This window comes from Schistocerca piceifrons, chromosome 5 (genome assembly GCF_021461385.2).
Source record: "Schistocerca piceifrons isolate TAMUIC-IGC-003096 chromosome 5, iqSchPice1.1, whole genome shotgun sequence".
Lineage (NCBI taxonomy): Eukaryota > Metazoa > Arthropoda > Insecta > Orthoptera > Acrididae > Schistocerca > Schistocerca piceifrons.
In genome coordinates, this window is record NC_060142.1 from 485,575,935 (window position 1) to 485,603,769 (window position 27,835).

At 44.2% G+C, this 27,835-nt stretch overlaps 1 protein-coding gene and 1 non-coding gene across 2 annotated transcripts in view; both read left to right on the forward strand.

Moving 5' to 3' along the window:
• LOC124799095 (neural-cadherin-like) overlaps positions 1–27,835 on the forward strand; it is a 1,093,765-nt gene that overhangs the window by 591,466 nt on the left and 474,464 nt on the right. The gene's annotated exons all lie outside the window — the stretch shown is intronic.
• LOC124799690 lies at positions 14,765–14,919 on the forward strand. Its single transcript, XR_007017059.1, has one exon. It is a non-coding gene; the product is annotated as a 5.8S ribosomal RNA (ribosomal RNA).

The window sequence follows — 27,835 nt, forward strand, 5'->3', positions numbered from 1 at the left end:
ATATCCATCGCGATTCTGGTTGGTTTCTGTCCCATGCTTTCTGAGGCTATGTCGTCATGATGCTGGAGCCGGCTGTTGCTGATGTTCCAGTCTCCGCATCCTTGCTGTAACGGGAGTCGTAGGTACTGGAGATGGGAAGGGGTCTCACTTCACGGGGGACCTGCTTCGATGTCGCTGGACCTGTGGGCGGTGGCTTCTCTCTATCTGGCATCTAAAGTTTTACCTACCTTCTCTGGAGACAGAGGCAGTTGGCTCAAGGTGGAAGCCACTAGGCATTGGCGCAGCTGGTTTGCGTGCTGTCCTAGCACGAGCCACTGGCTTCCACAGTGAGCGTATGTCGTCACCAGCGATGAACTGATGAGGCATTACAGCGATTCTTAAGGTGCGAGCTCACGCCTCTGTGTCCAGATAGTAGAGGCTGGGGTGGCGTGGGTGTGTCGCAGGTTACAGGAGCTAGAGATCAGAAAACGGAGCGAGTACAAGTCCAATAAAGAGGGTTGCATACTTTAGCAATCAAGTCAGTGATATACTGGCTTCTTTCCTTCCCGCTGCAGTTCTACCAGTATCAGGGCTCTGGGAATTGTAGAATTGTGATCGATACCTGCTCGTCAAATCATTTTCTCTTATTAAAGCGTGTAGGAGGGTAAAGTTGTGACATTAAACGGCAGTTGTTTGGTCCTTCTTGCTGTTGTAGTGTAGCACTGACCGTCTCTCGTGATCAGGTGGCCTCTAATGGAGCTGTGTTTTGCGAAACTGTAGAGAGTGTAAGATGAAAATTAAGTCGTTCAGTGTATAGGCTACAATTACAAATTTACTCCAAAAGAGGAACATTGATGTCTGGAAAAAGTCCGATGGTATGGTCCACACTTCAGACCGAATACATACAATATGAAGATGGTATCTGTTCTTTCGGACATGTCCGAAAGAGCAGATACCATCTTCATATAGTAAAGGCTAATCAGTCATTGACCTCCTTCTGTGCTGGATGCACCCGCATTGTCCGAACTCTTACGGGACTCGGTAAGATTGTCTGCCGCAAGTAATGAGTGTAATGGGCAGGGGCACTACGAAAGTAGTGTGTGGACATTAAGTTGGGAATGTGGGTCTCACGGGGAGCGTGCAAGGGATAAATCCCTGCAGTCGCACTACCCTCTGCGCCCTCGGTGGCTCAGATGGATAGAACGTCTGCCATGTAAGCAGGAGATCTCGGGTTCGAGTCCCGGTCGGGGCACACATTTTCAAGTGGCCCCTTTGATGTATATTAACGCCTATCGACAGTGTAGGGAAAACATACAAAGTTCGTCCGGAGCAAATAAAATGATTGTAGTCTCGTTTAAAAAATTTACAGCAGTCTTAAAATATCCGCTCTTTGCATCAAAAGTCTAGGGGTGATAGAGTATGACATAAGGAACAATTTTGTCAGAGACAAAATGCCTACCGACACTTCCCGCTGACTTCATGCGTCCTTCAGTATTTTCCGGCCCAGATTCATTTGTGGCTTCGGTTCTTTAGCCGGCCGTTGTGGCCGAGCGGTTTTAGGCGCATCAATCTGGAACCGCGCTGCTGCTACGGTCGCAGGTTCGAATCCTGCCTCGGGCATGGATGTGTGTGATGTCCTTAGGTTAGTTAGATTTAAGTAGTTCTAGGTCTATGGGACTGATGACCTCACAAGTTAAGTCCCATAGTGCTCAGAGCCATTTGAACCAACACTACTATCACTTGACCGTTCACCAAACGAAGTTCACTCTGGATCGTCATAAAGTTGTTCACCCACCAAGCAGAGAATCCAGATAGTTGGTTGTCACGCACGTCCGTCTGCGTCTGTGTATTCGTGTTTCAAAGTGTTGTGTACATAGTTCGCGTAGTCAGCGCGTACACAACTTTCCCAATAGAGCGCGCCCCGCTAAGCAGAACAGCGTAGGCGCAGCGCTCGTCCGTCTCCGCACTACGAGATGGCGCTGTGATAGAGACGGACCAAATTCTGCTTCCGCCGATCCGCGTATTAATATGTACCGCAGCCAATGAGATCGCTGCTAACGTAGAACCTTTTCTCCTCGCGGATCACACTCGCGCAGTGATACATGAACGCACGAGGTATTATAACGAGAGTACAGATCTCCGATTAGTCAGTCTGCATTAGTCTATAGTCAAGTTTCAGTCTGCTCCTAATAAGATTATCATATTCCTGTACATAGCCATGAAGATAAATGAATAGATACTTTGTCAAGTATCAGAGATATGTGAGAATAAGATTAACGTACCAAGACCAAAGGGACTTCAGATTGTCAGTTGTAAACAGCGTCCAGAATCAAGTTACGTAATGTCTATGATTTTTATTATTTTAATAAATGTGTGTGAAAATTAATCAAGTTCTGTTTAAAGTTGGTCACCGTCAATCTGCTAGTCTAAGCGTGCAAGTGGCATTTCTATCGTCTGACCTAACGGCAGAAGATAAACACGCCACAATAAGACCACGAGACATATTGCTGACACTCGCCTACTTCGTTAGAGCGACAAGTCAAATAATCTGATGGTGTGTGTACCGAAGGTCTTACAGTACGTACACCACATAAATAGTTTTCCAAGTGAGATCCAGTAAGCAGCCTGGTAACACACAACGTTAGGAATGTAGATATTAGTGCACAACAGGAAGATAATTCATTCTGGCAAGAGGGCCGGTCTGTTTCCCGAGGCCACAGGAAAGGAAAAATGTTCAAATGTGTTTGAAATCTAATGGGACTTAGCTGCTAAGGTCATCAGTCCCTAAGATTATACACTACTCAACCTAAATTATGCTAAGGACAAACACACTAAACCATTCCCAAGGGAGGACTCGAACCTCCGCCGGGACCAGCCGCACAGTCCATGACTGCACGAGAAAGACAGGTCGCGGCGCGTACGTCACAGCGCTTGACACTGCAGGTCTTATGAATGTCAGCAGACGTGTCCGCCGGGGAACGAGTAGCTGTTACAGACGATTTAGTAATTCTTGACTGCGTGTTTAACTGGCATGCAAGTTCTCGATAGCACACAACATAATTAAGACCTTTAGTGGGTACGTTTTCAATTAAGTATTGAATTCCCGTGGGCCCTGCACGGAGCCGAGGGCCCGCGAACCGTGGTGGACAAGCCGACTAGTGTGACGTCACAAGTTCGTTGCAGCGGCCCATATACCTCGTTGGGCTCGCTGTTTTCTACATGACGTCAGAGACCAAACACATGGTATTGCTCGCATGGACCTCTTGTAGGTCGTAGATGAAGTCTTTGGCAGCGTATATCACAGACTATCGATTTCACTGTCTGAGGACACAGATGTAGCAATTTATCTGTAAGATAAGATTTGAAACTTTTCTGCGTGTTTAGTCTTGTGAACTGATACTGTGGTAAACTGAACTGCTATTCTTTATTCTCGGTTATCTGCGTTAGTGTCCTGAATAATACAAGCGGTATATTTACGGAAACGCTATCAGATAAATGAGTCGCCAAAACTGAAATTGTATATCTGTATTTTTAATTAACTAAGTAATTAGGAGACCAAAACTCTAAATTAAATAAGCGTATTTTGCAGGAGTGAGCAGTGCTGTAGTGCATGACGTCACGCTGCAGTTCCTGCATAAAGAGCTAACAGAATGAAATATAAAACTACCAATCGAATTTTGAAAGAACAACGAACAAAAATGTTGCTACAGAAATTCCATATAAATTTACGTACTCAGTCTGACTAAACAAAATTCCAAACACTGAATAATGCACACGCAAATGTAGCATTGCTCTGTAAAAATAAAATTATCTGCATGTGTAATCTGAATTGAACTTGCCTCAACAAATTTAATGTGGCTTGCCTGTGACAAAAGCGTCTTTAAGTCCTCCCTCGGGCATGGGTGTGTGTGATGTCCTTAGCGTAAATTAGTTTAAGTAGCGTGTAAGCCTAGGGACCGATGACCTTAGCAGTTTGGTCCCATAGGAACTTACCACAGATTTCCAAATTTCCTGTGGCAAAGGAAACTTAGTACTACTCAAAGCAATGGAAACAAAATATATAGCGCACCAGTAAGCATGCTAAGAGGGGAGAAAAGGCCTTGCACAGTGCAATGCAAGGACGTGCATCTATTCTAAAAAAAAAAGAGTGCAGTGCGATTACCCACCTAATGAAGAAATAAAATTCTTCGTGAGATGACGGTGTTAAATGGTTGAAGGAAATCGGACACTAATAAAAATTGTATTGCAAAAAACAAACTCACTGTCAGTCAGCTTTATAAACATTTATCTTTTCTAACAAATCTTACTCTGCCGAGTTTAATCTCTAAAAATGGTAAAGAAGCGATAAAATCTGTAACTTCTGACGCAAACTACGTGAATAGAAAACTTTCCTAACTGTCGCCTGAGCAATGGAACCAACTAACCGAAACCAATAAAAGGAGAGATTTCACTAAAACATTTCGTCATTCACAAACATGATAGTTACGCGTAAGCAAGCAATACAGCAACACTTTACTCAAGAAAACCTCGCTTGTTCAATTAATCTTTACAAATCATCATTCACAACTCATCCTTCACTGTAATCTTATCTGTCTGCTCTGCAAGCCATTTCTATTCTCTCACTAACATAGCCAACACCCGACTCTTTCGCTAGCTGCTCTTAGAATGTTACTGCAACAACAACGCTACTGACAACGGAAGGTCACAGTGCTTGCGGTCAGCATAACATATCGACTATGAAAAATTATTCTTTGAAATATGTTTAGCGAAAAATTTGAAATGTGACACATCCATTGAAAATATGAAGTTCACATCACTTTCCTTCAGTACCAGAAATAAAATACAAACCTTACAGTTTATTCAACACTCGGTACAGTATGATTTAAAGCAACGTGTTGTGACATACCAGTATTCATAAGGAACTATTGCATGACCCATAAAAACATAGCACACATTTCGAAAGCCGTAGCACATATCTAATAACGCTTCTATACATGAAAAGAACTCTGGGAGAATGAAAGAAAATCGTGAAACGATCCGTAGCTACACTTCATGCATGGCTGGTTTCAGTTCGTCTCGCCACCGGCATGAAGTGCTTGCCCCCTCAAGACTTTCTGGAAGCTAACACTGAACAAAGACAGTACATACCACTAGGTAAAGATACATACCCCGGTCCGTGGCACAAATGATCTCATCGAATATACTCATCAGTGATTCTTTGGCCAGGCAGCGAAAGGTTAACCAAACAGTACGCAAAACGGAAACAGCGGCAAGCATATCAACATAGACACCTTCCAACGTCTCCAAATATGGGACACCGTGCCAACTTTCACTGCTTTCTGGATTTTGGAAATATGCTTGCTTCAAGCTTGCCAAAATGGGTGTCGAAACAATGCACGATGGTTATAGTGTAACAAATGCCAGACAGAAGTCTTACATGCACTCACAATAGTTTTGGGAATAAGCACTGAGGAAAAGTTATAATTGTGTACATTAGCTACATTTGGACCCATTTTTTGAAAATAATAAATTCCAATTTTTTGAATCCTGCAGTATACACTTCTATGTACAAAGAACTCATATCTGTAACTAAAGTGCTACTAGCAGCAGAGAATGTTGGTAAAATAAAATCTGAGGTGTATCCAATGTAAGTTCGAAAGCGGAGAGAAATAGCACACACATTAAGCTATGATGTGATTGCTGTTATTCGTATTATTACATCATTCGGAAACACAGCAGTTACAATACTAATGAGAAGCAAATATTTTCGCGTAATTCGCACAGCAAATATCCGCTGCTGTTAGTCTTTACGAAGATATGTAAGTTGCACCAATTTTAAAAAATCAGTCCTGAAGAGACACATTTCCTTTGAGCTTTATAGAATTACTGTTTGTCACGGTGTAGTTTCCACTTAAAAATTAGAATAACCTTTTCTTCCAGATAAATTTTCTTTTTGTGTTAGTAGTAGACTTGTTGCTGTGTAAGTTAACATGGGCTCCAAATGCGCGACAACTAAAGATGGACAATTACACAGTCTTAGTTCCTTTACGGTTTCAGTCAAAGTACTTCACAGTCGAGGATGACAGTTTCGCTTAATTATGGCTTCGATTGTTTGTCTGTGTTTTGTATCTGTAATTTTGTTTGAATTCAGGAACTACTTTACTCTATGCGTTACATATGGCCCTTTGCGAGGAGTGAGATTCAAATTCCCATCTGGCGCCCATGATTAAGTTTTCCGCGTTTTCTCCAAATCACTTCAAATGAACGCTAGGTTGGTTTATCTGAGTGCTCCTAGTCTAGTTCTCTTCAGCTTCCGTGTCCTCGATGTGTACGTGGATTTAAACTTCACCCTTTCCGTTTTATCTTACTCCTGCTCTTTACTTTACAGACGGTTTCCCTAAATCACTTCAGGCGAATGAAGATGACACATATCCAGGAGGAGCAAGTTTCCAGACTCCTTCCCGTCATCCACATTCAAGTTTTTCTCAATTTCCCTGTACCACTTTAGGCGAATGCCTTCTTTTGAGAAAGACCAATGCAATTTACCTGCCTTTGTCTAGTTCGAGCCGACGCTCCGTCTGTAATGACGTTGACACAGCGTTGCTTTAAACTCCGATCTTTTTTCATTCAGGAGGGAGCAACAAGGCCGCAGCCATTTCCTTTCACACTGTTGTCCTCCTGTAATGAATAACTTATATACTGACGGATCGATAAATTCTAACGAATGTTCTTTAGTACCTTCCTTTGTCCTACATCTGAACAACACCTGTAATGGAAGCAATGCTATTTGTAGGATCTGTACCTTGATCCACCTTCAGATTCTTAATTTTATTTATGCAAATGGATGTGGAAAATGGCTGTACACAATGTCAACTGACGCCAGAGATGAACTCACTGTGCGAATATTCTCTGCTTCAGTCAACAGTAAATGGAAATGATCAGAAGAGCCAAACCATTGTCGATTTGAGGACTTATTTAGTATCTTTAGAATAAGGTTTCCGGGAAACACTTTGAACGCAGTTAGTAAACTATCTGCAACGTTTCTCTAACACTAAAAAAGTAGTAGGTAAAATTCAAAATGGTTCAAATGGCTCTTAGCACTATGGGACTTAACATCGGAGGTCATCAGTCCCCTAGCACTTATAACTACTTAAACCTAACTAACCTAAGGACATCACACACATCCATGCCCGAGGCAGGATTCGAACCTGCGACCGTAGAGGTCGCGCAGTTCCAGACTGTAGCGCCTAGAACGGCTCTGGCACACCGGCCGGCAGTAGTTAAAATTAATTGATCGTGTAACCAATGATTTTTCCTCTATTTCTTCTCTTGTTTCACATAAAATAACCCACCGGTGATTATGTGCAACACGAAACAAATGAATCTTCGTTTGTAATTATGTCATTGCTATCTCAATTGTTAAAATCAATAAATCGTTAGTGAATTTCCTTTATACACTCAAGGACAATACAAAAAGAAGAAAAAAGATGCATCCCGAAGGAATTACCGAATGGGACGGAAATCGGCAGATGTGACGTACATCTACAGAAAAATTAGATGATTTATTCAAAAGAAAGTGCTTCAGAAATTGCGCAAGCCAACAAAGCGTTTGTCAACTTCCGGCCCTTATGCAAGCAGTTATTCAGTTTGGCATTGATTGATAGAGCTGCCGGGCGTCTATCGTGATAAATTTTGTCCAGTGGATGTATGAGATCGTCAAAATCCCGAACTGTTTGTTGGACCTTCCCCATAATGATCTAACTGTTCTCAATTAGGGAGATTTCCGGCGATCTTGCTGGCCAAGGAAGGGTTTGAAAAATACGAAGACAAGCACTACTAGAGACCCCTTGCCGTATGCAGGCGGACTTTATCTTGCTGAAATGTGAGCCCAGGATGGCTTGCCATGAAGAATAACAAAACAGGGCGTAGATATCGTCGACGTACCGCTGTTCTTTGAGGATGCTTCGGATGATAACCAAAGGTAAATTAGAATGAAATCAATACCTTCAGCTGCTGACGGGCGTTGATATATATCAACGGGGATAGGTGGAAATGTGTGCTCCGACCGAGACTCGAATCCGGGATCTCCTGCTTGCATGGCAGACGCTCTATCCATCTATGCATCTGAACCATCGAGGGCACAGAAGAGAGTGCGATTGCAGGGACTTATTCCGTGCACGGCCCCCTCGAGACCCACATTCTCACCTTATCTGTCCACACACTACATTCGTAGTACCCCTACCCAACACACTACATTCGTAGTACCCCTACCCAACACACTCATTACTCGTGGAAGACATTCTTACCAAGTCCCGTAAGAGTTCGGGTAGTATGTGTGCATCCGCACAGAAGATGAAGGTCATGGCCGGTATCGCCAGAGCTTATAACCAAAGGCGTCCTGCTATGAAGAGAAACGGCACCCCGCACAGTTCATTCCTGATTGTCAAGCCTTACAGCGGGCGACAGTCAAGGTTCGTATTCTACCGCTGTCCGGCGCATCTTCAGACACGTCTTCAGCCTGGAATGTAATTGAATGGGTGACTTCATTGATGAGTTCCACTTCGAACTGGGCTCCGCTGACCAGCGAAGCGTGTCTGGAGATGCCCCAGACAGCGGTTGCATTCCGACCCGACAGTCGCTCGCCATACTGGCTTAGAGCCAGGTGTGATGGTCTGGGGGTGCCTTTTCATTTGATAGAAGGACCCCTTTGGTTGTCATCGGCGACAGCCTTTCAGCACAGAGTTACGTCGACTATATTGTACGCCCTGTTTTGTAGTTCCTTATGGCAAGCCAGCCTGGGCCTATACTGCAGCAAGATGATGCCAGCCCGCACACGCTGAGAGTTTCTACTGCTTGTCTTCGTGCTTGCCAAAACCTAAAAAAATGGTTCAAATGGCTCTGAGCACTATGGGATTTAACATCTTAGGTCATCAGTCCCCTAGAACTTAGAACTACTTAAACCTAACTAACCTAAGGACATCACACACATCCATGCCGGAGGCAGGATTCGAACCTGCGACCGTAGCAGTCCCGCGGTTCCGGACTGAAGCGCCTATATCCGCACGACCACCGCGGCCGGCGCCAAAACCTACCAGAAGAGCATGTGAGGCTTGTGATAGGGAAGGCACACGGTCGGCTTTGCTTCATTGGAAGAATTTTGGGAAAGGGTGGTTCATCTATAACGGAGACCGCGTTTAGCACGCTACTGCGATCTGTTCTTGAGTACCGCTTTAGTGTTTTGGATTCGTACCAGGTAGGATTAAAAGAAGACGTTGATGCAATTCAAAGGCGAGCTGCTAGATTTGTTACCGGTAGGTTCTATCAACACGCAAGTGTCACAGAGGTGTTTCGAGAACTCAAATGGGAATCTCTGGAGGGAAGGTGACGTTCTTTTCAAGGAACAGTGTTGAGAAAATTTAGAGAACAAGCATTTGAAGCTGACTGCAGAATGGTGCTACTGCCACAAATATATGTTTCGCGTAAGGAGCGCGAGGATAAGATACGAGAAACTAAGGCTCATATGGAGACATATAGATAGTCGTTTTTCCCTCCCCCTGTTTGCGAATGGAATAGGAAAGGAAATGATTAGTAGGTACAGTGTACTCTCCGCCACCCATTGTATCTAGATGTAGATGAAATTTGGTCGGCCAGGTCACCGGATCTCTCTCCAACTGAGAACTTGTCGAGCATTATGGGCAGGGCCCTGCAACCAGCTCGGGATTCTTGCGTCTAACACATCAGTTGGACAGAATTTCGTGCAACATCCCTCAAGAGGATATCCAGCAACTCTCAAGCCGAATAAATTATTGCATAAGGGCCGGAAGTGGACCAACTTGTTATTGATTTGTTCAATTTGTGAAGCTTTTTCTCTCGAATGAATCATCCAATTTTTTTGAAATTGTAATCATTTGTTTGTCCATACATGTACATCACACCTACAGATTTCCGTCCCATTCTGATAGTTCCTTTGTGGTGCGTAGTTTTATTTTTCTTATAGTGCACGTATAAAAAATTAAATTCTTCTCAAACATGATTGAATTCATTAGTTGTGAATTTGTGAAATTCTGGTAATATGGAAGAAAACAAGAGACCAGCTGTTAGTCCGATTAGGACTCTGACTGCCTTGATACGAGATCACGTCTGCCATGAATGGACTTGTACATCTGCCTGCACTGTCGATAAGAAGTATGTGCTAGATGGGAAAGCAAACTCTAATCTCGTTTGTATGTGTTGTTACTTTCTTTAAAGTTGTAACAGTGTATGTAGGAGCTACAGAATCTGAACATAGTATTTTGGGTTTGTACAAAAACCGACAAAATAAGAGGTCTATTGCTTGGAAACTAAAGTCCATTATTCATCATGATTGGTCTGATGGAACAAAGGGAAATAATAATAGAAATGACCATGTCTTAGTATTTTTCAGAACACATGCGGATTATTGATTCTCGGTGGGTACACAAGTTGAAGTATTGCATTGGTTTCAGGTGTCTTAAGTAATGCTAAATGAAACACGAAGACACATAATGTAACTGACAACGAAGGTAAAGAAACCTAAGTACTAATAAAATGGCAAAGTGTGAACAATTTCATAACTGAAGAAATTCGAACTGTGGTTACGCGAGAGTGGGTGTACATATATATGTACAAATAGAAGCACAAGAACTTTGCATTGGATCATCCTGCCGAGGTTACAGATTTTCTGCGTGAGACGCTGAAGACAGGTACCCGGACACTGTTCTGAGTCGCAACGCAGGGAAAGTATAAATTAAAGCTACCGTAACATTGTTTGGTTAAGAATTTTCAAGACTATCCCCATCAGCTTTCGTTTCTTATATCACAAGGAACTCCCTTGTGACGCTTTAGCCTATGCAATTTTCAGAACACTTCCAACCAAAGTTAACATATAAAAGCGGTCATCATGTCGGTAGTCATGACGTTTCTATTTCGATGTTGACAATCCGCTAAAGAAATTATTGGGCTTAATTAGTGCTGTAGCACACTTCACTCTGTTAACAGTTACAGTTATAAATGCCGCAGGGCACTCACTGACTGCACAGTGTAATTGTTTGTCGAATCAGACTGTATTCAAATCTTTTTGATATTCTCTTCCACGTCTCACACTTTAGTGTAACATTTATTTCGATGGTCACTGTATTGCTTTTCTCTTACTCGTTGCTAATCATTAGTGAAGTAATTTTCTTATTGTGTTTGTCAAAATCTTTGAGACAAAACAGACAACCCTTTAAATTCAGATTTTAGGGAACTCTGAAATCCAGAAAAAAATGAACGGAATGCAATAATCACTATCTTGTACACTGTGGTAAAATCAGCATCACCTCCATAGATAAAAATATATATTTATATCAGGAGTCATTTTCATTTTGGTTTGCCGCTGTGACTACAAATCTCATCAGGCAAATGTTAAGCTGGTTTTCCCTCAAAGGTACCGTCGAATCTCTCTGTCCTTCTGTCCCTTCACTAAAGACTATGTCGAAGAGTTTTTCTGCCTTCTTTGCTTGATCTGAACGATTTTGTCCGTTGATATTCCATATTTATGACCTACATTACATAAAGTATACCACACAATAATTACAGTGAAGAGCCAAAGAAACTGGTACATCTGCCTAATAACATGTACGACCCCCGCGAGCACGCAGAAGTGCCGCAACACGACGTGCCATGGACTCGACTAATGTCTGAAGTAATGCTGGAGGGAAATGACACCATGAATCCTGCAGGGCTATCTATAAATCCGTAAGAGTACGAGGAGTGGAGATCACTTCTGAACAACACGTTGCAAGGCATCCCAGATATGCTCAATAATGTTCATGTCTGGGGAGTCTGGTGGCCAGCAGAAGCGTATAAACTCAGAAGAGTGTTCCTGGAGACACTCTGTAGCAATTCTGGACGTATGGGGTGTCGCATTGTCCTGCTGGAACTGCAGTCTGTCGGAATGCACAATGGACAATGAATGGATGCTGGTGACCAGACAGGATGCTTACGAACGTGTCACCTGTCAGAGTCGTATCTAGACGTATCAGAGGTCCCATATCATTCCAACTGCACAGGCCCCACACCATTATAAAGACTCCACCAGCTTGAACAGTCCCCTGCTGACATGCAATGTCCATGTATTCATGAGGTTGTCGCTACAAGTGTACAAGTCCATCCGCTCAATACAATTGGAAACGAGACTCATCCGACCAGGCAACATGTTTCCAGTCATCAACAGTCCAATGTAGGTCTTGACGAGTCCAGGTAAGGCTTAAGGCTTATTGTCGTGCAGTCATCAAGGGTACACGAAGTGGACCTTTCCGAAAGCTAATATCGATGAATGGTTCGCACGCTGACACTTGTTGATGGCCCAGCAGTTTGCGGAATGGTTGCACTTCTGTCACGTTGAACGATTCTCTTCAGTCGTCGATGTTTCCTTTCTTGCAGGATCTTTTTTGGGCAGGAGCGATGTCCGAGATTTGATGTTTTACCGGATTCCTTATATTCACGGTACACTCTTGAAATGGTCGTACGGAAAATTTCCCCACTTCATCGCTACCTCGGAGACGCTGTGATCCATCGCTCGTGCAACGACTATAAAAGCACGTTCAGACTCACTTAAATCTTGATAAGCGTCCATTGTAGCAGCAGTAACTGATCTAACACCTGTGCCAGACACTTGTTGTCTTATACAGGCGTTGCCGACGTAGCGCCGTATTCTGCCTGTTTACATATCGCTGCCTATAGCGGTTTCTTTGTGCGCTTCAGTGTATCTCGCTAGTAGTTTATAACTTCATTTATTTTTCATTTTTGTTTGTTGATATTTTGGGTCCGCAAGATTTTGTAGTGATTCTTGATGCAACCTAAAGGCAGATAGTCGTTGCGTCAATTTCTCCACAGCCTTGAAATGACGCTGCAGGTGACTTTCACCTTGCAGCCCCCCCCCCCCTCCCGCCCCCACGCTGACTGTGGTCGGCCTCTGCTCTACCAATGATGACCCCATTCGTAATATCGTCAAAATATGTTCCCTACGCCACCCTGCGTCCCCACAGCTCTAGTTCTGCGTGTCAAGTACGTTCAACGTGGAGACAGAATTGCTACGCCCAAGGTTCAAATAATACCGAATGCTTCAGTCTAAGCCACATTTTTTTGTTGTACGTATGGTCTCACAAATCAAAATAAAATTCACTATTGACAAGAAAATGAGGCACTCAGAGACACGGTCGGACGTCAGAGTATCTTCGTACAGTAGACACCATCGGCAGATATGTAAATATTAAAATTGCAGTTTACTGTGGCAGAATGGCCATCAGAATGCATCAGTGATTTTAGTGTATAGTGTTGTTATCAGGCCTTGTAGGTTATATAAGGAACTTTGTCAGATGTTGAGTGATCACTGTGAAAGACACGGACATGTTTCGTACTCGTGTGATACAGTTAAAAAATGGCACTGAGCACTATGGGACTCAACTGATGTGGTCATAAGTCCCCTAGAACTTAGAACTACTTAAACCTAACTAACCTAAGGCCATCACACACATCTATGCCCGAGGCAGGATTCGAACCTGCGACCGTAGCGGTCGTGCGGTTCCAGACTGTAGCGCCTTTAACCGCTCGGCCACTCCGGCCGGCTCGTGTGATACAGTGTTTGAAAGAAGTCTCCATTTAGTCAGTTGGTCGAATCTTGAAGTATCAAAAATTGTGGGGTATTCAGATGTGACAAAGGCCCGATGTTGGACTGCTTGTAAATTTGAGGGCAAGTATAGTCGTCTTCAAGGCTCCGGTCGACCGTGCCTGACCACCAAAAAGGAGGATCACTGTATTGTGCCCTAAACAAATCGTAATCCATTCAAATCCCTTCCTGTCATCTGAAAACAATTGATGGACTCCCTCCAACATTCTGTTCATCCTGCACCATTGGTCAGAGACTAGGAGCAGCTGGACTAAGGAACTGCTGTTCCACGCAAAGGCTATTGTTAACACAACACAAACGGCTGCGTTTGTAGTGGTGCAGTGACCGGGAAACATGAACTACTGGTGAGTAGCGTCGTGTTGTTCAGTGATGAATCGCAGTCCTTTACTTCCTCGGATGACCATCATTAGCGAGCATGGCGGCTATCTGTAGACAGGTCCCATTCTCCCCATAGTTTGGAGTGGCATAGTGGTGTCACTTGTAGGGACATGGTGTGGGTATGACTTCAGGTCAAGGTTGGTAGTGATAACTCTGACGGCACAGCGGCAGTTCATGAACATCCTGCGTCCTCATGTTTTGCCTCTCATGCGACACTATTGCGGTGCCATTTTTAAAAGGACCGTACTTGTCCATACATATCACGTGCCTCTACGATCTTGGTTCAAAAGGCTCTAAGCACTATGGGACTTAACATCTGAGGTCATCAGTCCCCTAGACTGAGAACTACTTAAACCTAACTAACCTAAGGACATCACACACATTCATGCCCAAGGCGTGATTCGAACCTGTGACCGTAGCAGCAGCGTGGTTGCGGATTGAAGCGCCTAGAACCACTCGGTCACAGCGGCCGGACTCTTATGAACTGTCTGCATGATGTTGAGGTACTCCAGTGGCCAGCGGAATCTCCAGATCTGCCCCCAAAAGAAACATGTATTGAACCAACTCTGATGTGAACTCCATCCAGGTGACAATATCCAGGGTATTAGACAGGTTACAACAGCTTTGGTCCAATTTGCTTCAGGAGAGGATACAACGGCTTCATGACACCCTTCCCAACCGATTAGTGCATAGGTGTCCGCTCCCAGTAGCTGAGTGGTTCACCCAGGACGATGGATCACTCGGCTCGTGGGTCGATGAAGAACGCAGCAAATTGCGCGTCGACATGTGAACTGCAGGACACATGAACATCGACGTTTCGAACGCACATTGCGGTCCGTGGATTCTGTTCCCGGGACACGTCTGGCTGAGGGTCGGCTACGTATACAAGTCAGCGGGCACGGTAGCTCAGTGTGTTCGGTCAGAGAGCCGGTTGGCCTCTGTAATAAAAAACTGAGTGGAAGGATCAACCACCGAACTTGATAGGATGTCTTGCGACGTCCGCAACGACCAAACACAACGACAAAAAAAAAAGTGGTCAGCACGACAGACTGTCAATCTTAAGGGCCCGGGTTCGATTCCCGGCTGGGTCGGAGATTTTCTCCGCACCGGGACTGGGTGTTGCGTTGTCCTAATCATCATCATTTCATCCCCATCAACGCCCAAGTCGCCGAAGCGGCGTCAAATCGACAGACTTGCACCCGGCGAATGGTCTACCTGACAGGAGGCCCTAGTCATCCGACATTTTTTAGTGCATGGATTCAGGTCAGACAGGATAATACATCAAACTGGTAAGTGGGCTCATACTGTCAAGTACTTTGTAAATTTGAGTCCATGCTGTAATTATTGAAATAACATATCCCCTCAACTTTTGAAGTTTCATCTCTTACTTCCCTTCTGTGTGTTGTGTGATGTCCTTAGGTTAGTTAGGTTTAATTAGTTGTAAGTTCTAGGCGACTGATGACCTTAGAAGTTAAGTCGCATAGTGCTCAGAGCCATTTGAACCATTCAGCCATAAACATTAGAAATATATAAGAAAACGTGAAAGGTAACGAACTGTGATAGACCAGCTTTAAACAGGTTGTTGAGTAATGACTTGTTAACATGTGAGAAAATGGCAATTTGTGATAAATTATTTACAGGTAATGAGGCGGATGAGGGCCACATTTTCTCATTTGATGCTTCAGCTGGTAATTCTACTTCATTAGGTTTCTATGAGCAACAATAGAGATTATGGTATACATTTTCTTATGTTTCGCGTCAACTCGGATCGTCACTAAGGCGCCAACAAAAATCGATTGTGTACACTTCCTTAACCATGCCTCTTAACCTGAGAAATTCAGAGTCCCATAGGCGACATTTGAAACAGAAAAATCTCGCTGGAAAATTGAGAAACACTAAAAGTCGTAGTACTGATGTTTATAAACGCACCAAAAATGTGGGATTTGTGTTTGTCGTGGGAGCACAGTCTAATTGAATTTTTTAAATGTCTTCGTATTCATCATCGACTGTACTGTTTATTACAATATTCACTATTGCTGTTTCGACCGCAGGTCATTTTCAAGTGGTTACAGCTGCAAACAATATGTACATCGTGTCTGGACGTAACAACTGACAAAAATACATACAGGTTTTACTGCACTGTCGTGAAAAATCTAGATCAGAAATAAAGTAAAATTTACTCACGTGCTGAAGACGCAGCAGTAATCTACATGGCTAAAACCAATAAAAATGATGTGATCTTCTACGACTCGTGTAGCCTATGTCACGTTCACCATCTGTATAAAGTACAAAATACAATCACGTCACGAGAACACATCAAAAACAAACGGGTAAATGCAACATTCTTAACTAATTTTACCGGTATATGACGGATGGGATAAAAACTCATGAAATAGATTCTTGATTACTGCACATGAGCCGGCCAGGATGGCAGGGCGGTTCTAGGCGCTACAGTCTGGAACCGCGCGACCGCTACGGTCGCAGGTTCGAATCCTGCCTCGGGCATGGATGTGTATGATGTCCTTAGGTTAGTTACGTTTCAGTAGTTCTAAGTGAATCGTCCCCTTACAAAAATTATACATGACTGTGTTTAAACTAACACACAATATTTTTAGCGCTACGCAATGTGACTTTCAATAATCCCTACAAAAGAATGGCCTTGACTAACAATAACCTATACCTTTCATGAATCACTTACCTCACAAAAATGTTCGTTACTCGAACTACTGCAATACGGCGAGCGCCAATACTGCCAGCTAAATAAAAGATTCTAACTACTGAAGGCACTAACTACTGATAGGCATAGTTCGCAAATGAAAGATTTTGATAGAGAACAAACAATGTATTTACCTTAATAGTGTTCGAAAGTCATAATCTATATAGCAGTTCATGACATCCATTCTTACAAATGTACTGTTTCTGATGGACACATGTCCAGATCATCCGCTCTCAAAAATCCGCCGTCTTACTTCCCCACATCCACCACTGCTGGCGGCTCACCTCCAACTGCGCAACACTGTGCGCTGTTAACATCCAGCTGCCCAACACTACAATGGCAGACAACAATGCAAACTAGCCACAGACTGCACACAGCACAGCCAGTGATTTTCATACAGAGCGCTACGTGGCGTTACCAATAAGAAAACCTAAAGAGCCTACTTACATAAGTTCTAGGGGACTGATGACCACAGATGTTAAGTCCTATAGTGCGCAGAGCCATTTGAACCATTTTTTTGCAAAAGCACAACCACAATGTCAAATATGGTAAAACAATGGCTCTAGCCCACAGCGTGCACACCTTTCTAAAATTAATAGAAATGACATATCCATTGCAGCACCATGAAGTGTTTTAGTTACATTCAAATGTAAGGGTGATTCTTTTTTTACTATAATTAGTACGGTGGTTGTGCTTCTACACTCCTGGAAATGGAAAAAAGAACACATTGACACCGGTGTGTCACACCCAGCATACTTGCTCCGGACACTGCGAGAGGGCTGTACAAGCAATGATCACACGCACGGCACAGCGGACACACCAGGAACCGCGGTGTTGGCCGTCGAATGGCGCTAGCTGCGCAGCATTTGTGCACCGCTGCCGTCAGTGTCAGCCAGTTTGCCATGGCATACGGAGCTCCATCGCAGTCTTTAACACTGGTAGCATGCCGCGACAGCGTGGACGTGAACCGTATGTGCACTTGACGGACTTTGAGCGAGGGCGTATAGTGGGCATGCGGGAGGCCGGGTGGACGTACCGCCGAATTGCTCAACACGTGGGGCGTGAGGTCTCCACAGTACATCGATGTTGTCGCCAGTGGTCGGCGGAAGGTGCACGTGCCCGTCGACCTGGGACCGGACCGCAGCGACGCACGGATGCACGCCAAGACCGTAGGATCCTACGCAGTGCCGTAGGGGACCGCACCGCCACTTCCCAGCAAATTAGGGACACTGTTGCTCCTGGGGTATCGGCGAGGACCATTCGCAACCGTCTCCATGAAGCTGGGCTACGGTCCCGCACACCGTTAGGCCGTCTTCCGCTCACGCCCCAACATCGTGCAGCCCGCCTCCAGTGGTGTCGCGACAGGCGTGAATGGAGGGACGAATGGAGACGTGTCGTCTTCAGCGATGAGAGTCGCTTCTGCCTTGGTGCCAATGATGGTCGTATGCGTGTTTGGCGCCGTGCAGGTGAGCGCCACAATCAGGACTGCATACGACCGAGGCACACAGGGCCAACACCCGGCATCATGGTGTGGGGAGCGATCTCCTACACTGGCCGTACACCTCTGGTGATCGTCGAGGGGACACTGAATAGTGCACGGTACATCCAAACCGTCATCGAACCCATCGTTCTACCATTCCTAGACCGGCAAGGGAAATTGCTGTTCCAACAGGACAATGCACGTCCGCATGTATCCCGTGCCACCCAACGTGCTCTAGAAGGTGTAAGTCAACTACCCTGGCCAGCAAGATCTCCGGATCTGTCCCCCATTGAGCATGTTTGGGACTGGATGAAGCGTCGTCTCACGCGGTCTGCACGTCCAGCACGAACGCTGGTCCAACTGAGGCGCCAGGTGGAAATGGCATGACAAGCCGTTCCACAGGACTACATCCAGCATCTCTACGATCGTCTCCATGGGAGAATAGCAGCCTGCATTGCTGCGAAAGGTGGATATACACTGTACTAGTGCCGACATTGTGCATGCTCTGTTGCCTGTGTCTATGTGCCTGTGGTTCTGTCAGTGTGATCATGTGATGTATCTGACCCCAGGAATGTGTCAATAAAGTTTCCCCTTTCTGGGACAATGAATTCACGGTGTTCTTATTTCAATTTCCAGGAGTGTATATCTGATAAACAAGAAAATATTTGCATTGCACGGTTCATTTGTGCGTGACACCTGTACGAGTCTCACACTTTGTATCCGATCCTTTAACTGGTGCAATATATGGCACATTATACGCAGATCACAAGAATATACACTGCATGAGCTTTTCTAACTATACTATGTTACTGTATACACTTCCATGGCCTTATAGTACGAGTATTAATATATTCTAGATTATAGAAGTGTGTATTTTTTTACCGAGGGTAATACGGTGTGGTAACACTGGTTTTGCCATTACCTTAAGCTTAGCGCCTTGGAATATATTTGTCTACGCTATCAAAGACTTTGTGTCAAGAAGCGTGTATGCGCCGTAAATTTAGTCCTTGGAAATGACGTAAATACGTTGAAGTTGATTACCACCTGTTTTGACCAGTACGGTGTTTGTTCCTGACATGTGCAATAAGCACGAATCTAGTTTCGCGAGTTTTTATCCCGCCCTTCACAAACCGGTAAAAATTAATTAAGTGTTGCATTTATCTGTTTGTTGTAGGACGTGTACTCGTAACGTGATGGTACAGTTTATACTTTATACAAATGGTGTATATAACAAAGACTGACTCGAGCCATAGGGGCACACCTCATTTATATTCTTTTTAGTAATGTAGACCTTTTTAGTAACGTTGACTACTGCTGAATTTCCAACAAGCGAGTGATTTTGATGTTATTTTTAAACATGTACGTATGTCTCACCATGATGTAGATACTGATTGCAAGTGTAACCACGTGGAAATAACCTAACCTAAGGTCGATATTGTAGTAGTGGATGTTCTAATAAATAGTACAATCGGTGGCAAATATTAAGTGATGTAAACAGTGTGAGAGAACATTTGAGAGGTGCAATGTCAGCCGATCAGTTTTGATACATTTAGCTTAAATAGGGAACAGTAACAATGTAAAAACAGGCCAAGTGCTATCTATACCGAACGAGTAGTAATGATTAAAGTTCAGGAACTGAAGACAAAACTTACCCTGTCGTCGCCTATTGAATGTACTGTGGTACAGCCATTCGTACTTAATTTTGTTAAAAATACCAAGCATATGTAATCAGTCACATACTTCTGAAATCCTTCTAAGCGGAAGATATGATTTACAGTTCAATATAAGCAGTGTGAATACAGACGCAGCAGTTGCTTTGAAAAAGTTTGAACAAAATATAGTTGGCTCTCAATACCATATGCGTATACTTAATGTTGTTACTTGTGATGCTGCTGATAACTTTAGAACCACGGAAAATCTCATTGATGTTAGGATGACGTTAAAGCTCTACGTAATAATGTAGCCCAGGCTACTTTTGTAACCGGATCTGCTCAGTTGCGCCACGGATTGCATCTGTCTCCGGCGACCTTCCCTTTGATTTGAAGAGTCTGCGGTTTCCCTTCAAATTGTGTTTCTCAGTGGCGATAAGTAAATCGCAGGAGCTGACGTGACACAAAACTGTTTGTCAGTTCTACGTTGCAAATGGTTCTAATGGCTCTGAGCACTATGGGACTAAACATCTGAGGTCATCAGTCCCCTAGAACTAAGAACTACTTAAACCTAACTAATCTAAGGACATCACACACATCCATGCCCGAGGCAGGATTCGAACCTGCGACCGCAGCGGTCACGCGGTTCCAGACTGTAGCGCCTAGAAACGCACGGCCACTCCGGCCGGCTCTACGTTGCGTGGTCGTGGATAAGCACCCTACAAAACTAGTAAATTTCGATGCCACCTCCTAAAATTATAAAGAACATTGTTTACAACAAGTATGGAAAAATCCTAACATTGAAAGCAAAACTTAGCTTTAGGTACTGACTATTTGCCCGCGGCTGTCATTAACAAAACCTCTGATTTACCTTCATGTAACCTGTTTAAACCTATCTTATGTACTTATATCACTAAAATTGTATTTATCTATAACTGTTCACAGTTCTGTCGCCATCTTCACCTTGTTACCTCCAACATTTATAAGTGTGTGTGTGTGTGTGTGTGTGTGTGTGTGTTTCTAAGGGACAAAATTGCTGAGGTCATCGGTCCCTAGACTTACACACTACTTAAACTAACTTATGCTAAGAACAACGGACATGCCCATGCCCGAGGGAGGACTCGAACCTCCGGCGGGAGGGACCGCGCAATCCGTGACATGGCGCCTCAAACCGCGCGGCTGAGGTCATAAGTACTTGCCTCATGAAATACGAGAATGCCATTTTGATACGGCCCATTAGGCAATCAAAGCTATATCTCGAATTTTTAGATCTGTATCTACACAAAGACAGAGGACAAATCCGGGAGAGTTGGACCACTTTTTTCCTTCAGATTACAATTTATGTTTTTCAGTTTTTTTCACTTCTGGCAGCATATTCGTATAGAGCGCCATATAAACTTAAGGACAGTGTGTTAATAAGGCAATGTCACTTAAAATTCAAGAGATGTGATGAAATGAAAATATACATACACCCTTCGGCGTGTGGGTGAGATGGACCTGTCTACTGGGAAAGATAGGGTCATATAACATAGAAAAATGACTGTACATGGCGAATAGTGTTAATCATAATTTCATATTTGTATTTGGAATATGGTCTAATGAATACATAATTATAGTGTTAAATATTTTAACTCAAAACAATTTTATCAGTTTTTTCGTAAATCTTGACTGAGCACTGCCTTTTATAATGAGATGTTGGTTTTGTTCAAGCATTAGCTTGTCTTTCTTTCACTGCAGCAGTTACACTTATTAGCAAATGTTGAACAATATTCATGTGAAGCCGGCCGTGGTGGCCGCGTGGTTCTAGGCGCTTCAGTACGGAACCGCACGACTCCTACGGTCGTAGGTTCGAATCCTGCCTCGGGCATGGATGTGTGTGATGTCCTTAGGTTAGTTAGGTTTAAGTAGTTCTATGTTCTAGGGGACTGATGACCTCAGATGTTAAGTCCCATAGTGCTCAGAGCCATTTGAACCAATATTCATGTGACCATCGTGAACAGGAAGTATACTGAATCCAATCGTGATCTTTACTAGTTCCGTAATAGATTTCACCACACCCAATACGTTCATTCTCATCCCACTCATCAAAGTTATTTTCGTAATCCTATGCAATGTCTGCATCCGATGAACACGGTGATCTATTTGCAATATCTTTTTTCTTTTTTAACTTCTTCGGTCTGTTTTCCTCATCACTAGTACTTCCCTTTGGTGATCTTTTTGTGCTATTCTTCTTTTCCCTTCCTTTTCTTATTCCTCCCCTTCTTTGCAGTTTCAATATTTCCAGCAGAGTTTAGCCCTCTGGATACAGTTACTGCCTTCCTCTTAAAATTCATGGTTTTACCAATAGAAGGAACAAGTGATATTCCATCCAAAAGTTTTGTCGGTGTTGGATTAGGAGTAGTCAGTTCTGAGATGGCAATCTTGAAAGTTTTAGGTTCAGTGGGAGAGGAGTGAAGTTATGTCAGTAAAGGAATTTGACTTGTGCAGATAATTCTGCTCTTTTGATGTGCCTGTGTTCAGTAGATCTTTTGATGAGCTCTGAAGTGTTTGGTTGGCCTGTGTGTGAGATTTTGTTGGTCCACTTGTTGGCACAGCTTCCGACCAATAAGCATAGTCTGAGACTGCGGCCGTCTACAATGGGATTGCTGCAAATGCTTTGAAGCTAAATTTAATTGGGTTCCATCTCTCTCACACTAAAACAAGTGGTACATTCTCTGGAGATATATACCACCCCGACTTCCACCGGTAAGCAGCGAACTCGATGGTCATTTTATGTTATTTTCGATCCTACACATTTGTCAAGCTAGCAGCATTGTGCAGACTAGGTATTAATACTAAAATTGTGTAACTACACGATAAAACTCTTCGACTTAACAGAATAGAGAATATGATTTTTCTCCAGAAGTAAGACGAAGATGACACCAACACCTCTGCACCACATTGTTCACTAAGGAGCTTCCTCGCAAGTAGCTGGAGCTGCCCCATGGCGCATTTATGAAATACGCCATTGTCCGTCACACCCAGTGGTCCAGCTCTCCTTGACTTACGCTGCTGCTTTTCTCGCTGTCGAGTCATGAAGTACCAGCCAACACTACTCCATTTGCTTATTCCCGTAAGGACATTTCCAAACATGAATCCAGCATACGACGTGTGTGAGAAAAATAATGACACTGACAACACTGCGAGCGATCTGGTAACGCTGTGTTTTTCTGCTTGTGTAGACAGGCGTGTTCATCCCTTCAAGGTGCTGAGTCCAAGTTGGAGCTTCGTACAGCCACGTGTGGTTTTTGAGAATGCCGTCAGTAAAGTTTTGATTTTGTTGTGTGTTAAGAAAATGGAAAAGCGGAATTTACAGCCACGTTATGCCATCAAGTTTTGTGTTAGACTAGGGGACTCCTCGAGTACGACCTTTGAAAATTTGATACAGGTCTATGGGGAGCATTCTTTATCAAGAGCACAAGTTTTTTTCTGACACGAGTCATTTTTGGATGGACGAGAACACATTAATGATGAACCTTTCTCAGGGAGACCTTTAACTTCAAAAACCGACGAAAACGTCGAAACGTCGGACGTGTGCATGCTCTTGTGAGATAAGACCGACGTTTAAGAATACGGACAATGGGTGACTTGTTAAACTTAAACACTTTCACTGTACATTAAATTTTTAACTGAAGATTTCCGACAGCGAAAGGTTTGCGTCAAAATGGTGTCGAAAAAAACCTCAAAACTGAGCAGAAGGACAATCGAAGAAACGTGTATGTTGGTCTTCTTGAGAGGACTGCCAATGACCACGAATGGTTCACTCGTGTGATCACACGTGATGAATCATGGATTTTTGAGTACGATCCTGAGACAAAGCGACAAAGTGAGGAATGGCACACTGAGACATCTCCTCGATCGAAAAAAGCTGCAGTGAGCAAATCAAACCTCAAAACAAACCTGATTTCCTTTCTTGAAAATAGGGGTATCATGGATGACGAATTTGTTCCTCCGGGACAGACTGTTAACCAAGTATTTTACGCAGATGACCTTGAAAGGTTCTGGAGAAGGATGAATTGAGTGCGACCGGACACTGCACACAAGAAGATGCTGCATTATGACAACACCCATGTCATATGGCCACTTTCGCCACGGAATGTTTGGCATCAAAAGGCATTCCTGTAGTTTGCTTGCCAGCCGCTGTGGCCGAGCGGTTCTAGGCTCTTCAGTCCGGAACCGCGCTGCTGCTACGGCCGCAGGTTCGAATCCTGCCTTGGGCTTGGATGTGTGTGATGTCCTTAGATTAGTTAATTTAAGTAGTTCTAAGTCTAGGGGACTGATGACCTCAGATGCTAAGTCCCATAATGCTTAGAGCCATTAGAACCATTTTTGTGGTTTGAAAGCTCCACTACTCATCTGTTATAAGTCCTTGTGACTTCTTTCTTTTCCCGAAATTGAAAAATGTCCGCAAAGGTCGTCATTTTGGGACTCTGGAGAAAATTCAAAAGAATGTGACCGACTTGTTAAAGGCCCTACCAGTTGAAGCCTTTCAGCGCTGCTACCGAGACTGGGAACAGCGACTGTATAGTTGCCGGAGGGAACTACTTTGAAGGTGACAATATTGTTGTTTGAAAGAAAATGAAAAGTTTGGTAGATAAAAAAATCAGTGTCATTACTTTTCTCAAACACCTCATACACTATCCGATAAAAAATATCAGCACATCTGGCAATGTCCATTCTGCGATTTTATGACGGACTGAACTCTGATGGGGATACTTTCAATGAGGTGTCCGAATGCCTGTGGAGGGATGGCAGCCCTGTCTCCTCCTGGAGCCGAAAGTAGAGGAGGTAGTTACGTTAGCAGCTTCGGTGTGAACCGAAGTCGACATTCGAACATCCCATAGGAGTTCTATTTGGTTCAAATCGGACCCCTGGGTAGGTCAGTCCACTTGTCCACAAGCCATTGCCTCACAGATGCTGTTTCACACTGAAAAGCCACAGAAACTGGTACACGTGGCTAGTATCTTGCAGGGCCCCCGCGAGCGGGCAGAAATGCCGCAACATGTTGTGGCATGGTCTCGACTGATGTCTGAAGTAGTGCTAGAGGGAATTGACACCATGAATCCTGCAGGGCAGTCTATAAATCCGTAAGAGTATGAGGGAGTATAGACCTCTTCTGAACAGTACGTTGCAAGGCATCCCTGAGATGCTCAATAATGTTCATGTCTGGGGAGTTTGGTGGCCAATGGAAGTGTTTAAACTCAGAAGAGTGTTCCGGGAGGCACTCTGTAGCAATTCTGGACTTGTGGGTTGTCGCCTTGTCCTGCTGAAATTGCCCAAGTCCATCGGAATGCACAATGGACATGAATGGATGCAGGTAATCAGACAGAATGCTTACGTACGTGTCACCAGTGAGAGTCGTATCTATATGTATCAGGTCTCCAATATTACTGCAATTGCACATGCTCCACACCATTACAGAGCTTCCGCCAGCTTCACTCCCCTTGGTTCATGGATTCATGAGGTTGTTCCCATACCCGTACACCTCCATCCGTTCCATACAATTTGAAACGAGTCTCGTTCGACTAGGTAACATGTTTCGAGTCATCAACAGTCCAATGTCGGTGTTGACGAGGCCAGGCGAGGCGGACGGCTTTGTGCCGTGCTGTTATCAAGGGTACACGAGTGGGCCTTCGGCTCCAAAAGACCATATCGATGTTGTTTTGTTGAATGGTTCGCACGCTGACAGTTGTTGATGACCTAGCATTGAAATCTGCAGCAGTTTGCGGAAGGGTTGTACTTCTGTAACATCGAACGATTCTCTTCAGTCGTCGTTGGTCCCGTTCTTGCAGCGATGTCGGAGATTTGATGTTTCACCGGATTCCTGATATTCATGGTACATTCGTGAAATGGTCGTACGGGAAAATTCGCAGGTCATCCCTGCCTCGTCCGCGGTTCGTGGTCTTGCGATAGGGTTCTCGCTTCTCGCGCACGGGGTCCCGGGTTCGATTCCCGGCGGGGTCAGGGATTTTCTCTGTCTCGAGATGACTGGGTGTTGTGTGTCTTTCATCATCATTTCATCCTCATTTCCCTCGCAAGTCGCCGTAGTGGCGTTATAGAACTTGTGGAGCAGCGGCCGAATCGCCCCGCGAGGAGTCTCTCGGCCACCAACGCCATACGCTCATTATTATTATCGCTGCCTCGGATATGCTGTGCCCCGTTGCTCGTGCGCCGACTGTAACACCACGTTCAAACTTACTTAAATCTTGATAACCTGCCACTGTAGCTGCAGTAACAGATCTAACAACTGCACCAGACACTTGTCTTATATAGGCGTTGCCGACGACCGCGGCGTACTCTGCCTGTTTACATATCTGTTTATTTGAATATGTATACCTATACCAGTTTATTTGGCGCTTCAATGTATAACAGGTTTATTGTCATGCTGATACGATCAATAATTCTTCAAATTGGTTCAAATGGCTCTGAGCACTATGGGACTTAACTGCTGAGGTCATCAGTCCCCTAGAACTTAGAACTACTTAAACCTAACTAACCTAAGGACAGCACACACATCCATGCCCGAGGCAGGATTCGAACCTGCGACCGTAGGAGTCCCGCGGTTCCGGACTGCAGCGCCAGAACCGCTAGACCACCGCAGCCGGCTCAGATGTTAAGTCCCATAGTGCTTAGAGCCTACCCTTCCATCGGATTTTCACGGGGTATAGCGTGATTCATCACTCCAAATCCCTCGTTTCTAGTCATCCACTATCCATGGGAGTAGTTCTGTACACCATTTCAAGTGTTGCTTAACACTGACTCAGAAATGTGTGGCTTATGAGGAGCTGTTGCACCATTTTACGCTTCTTTTTAAACTCCCTAAGCTTATTTACTGTGCTATCTGGGGTATTAGCAGCACTATGAAATTCACGAGTAATTCCTTCCACTAATTTCACGCGTTTTTTTTTACAGCCATCCTTAGTGCTTAGCAGTGCTCAACGGTCCCCGTCCGACAGTATATGAGGCCTGCTGTGATATTCCTCTGCGTTTTGCGGGCTTTCAAGTAATGATGAAATGAAAGTGATGTTGGTGTCCCTCAACTACGCACCCTCCGACTCAGAGTTGCAATATTAAAAGTTTAGACTGGTTTCGTTGTCTAGGGGCTAGGATACGTAGTTGTCGCTTTACAGGCCAAATACTGCTGAGTGTACAGTATACGATAAGAATACGCACATGAACCGAATGGTCGAAGGTTTCTATCACTCGGAAATTGCGAATTATGAAAGTAACATATAAATATATAAATGAAAGATTGCAACTAAATAAAATCTGGAGGTACTATCTTAACGACTTTAAATGATGAGGACGATAGTATAAGTACTTTTGAGAATGCGGTATATTTCTGCAAAACATCTATTGGTGTCGATGATCCAGCAATTAAGTAAAATATAAGTTGAAATGAAATGTCGTGCGGCGAGGGCCTCCCGGTGGGTAAACCTGATCGCCTGGTGCAAGTCTTTTGAGGTGACGCCACTTCGGCGAATTGCGCTTCGATGAGGATGAAATGATGATGAGAAGACGACACAAACACCCAGTCTCTGAGTAGAGAAAAATCTCCAACTCAGCCGGAAATCGAAACCGGGCCCCCAGCATGACAAGCCGGCGCGCTGTCCACTCAGCTACCGTGGCGGACAAAAATAAGTTGAATAACAGGGAAGCAATAGATTCCTACTTCACGTAATTAGTTATGATCAACAACATAGCTCGCGGGATATTCACTTCTGAACGCATACTACATCTTCACTGAAAAAGCCACGGAAATCACACAAGACCGCAAGTCGGCACTCCGAAATATTTCTATCCTCCGTGACCACGCGCAGACTGCTCCACTGTCCAAGTCTTTCCGCCGACCCCGCGTCCGTCGTGCCGTCGCGTCCAGCACTTTCCGTGTCCTGTCCCGTACTCTT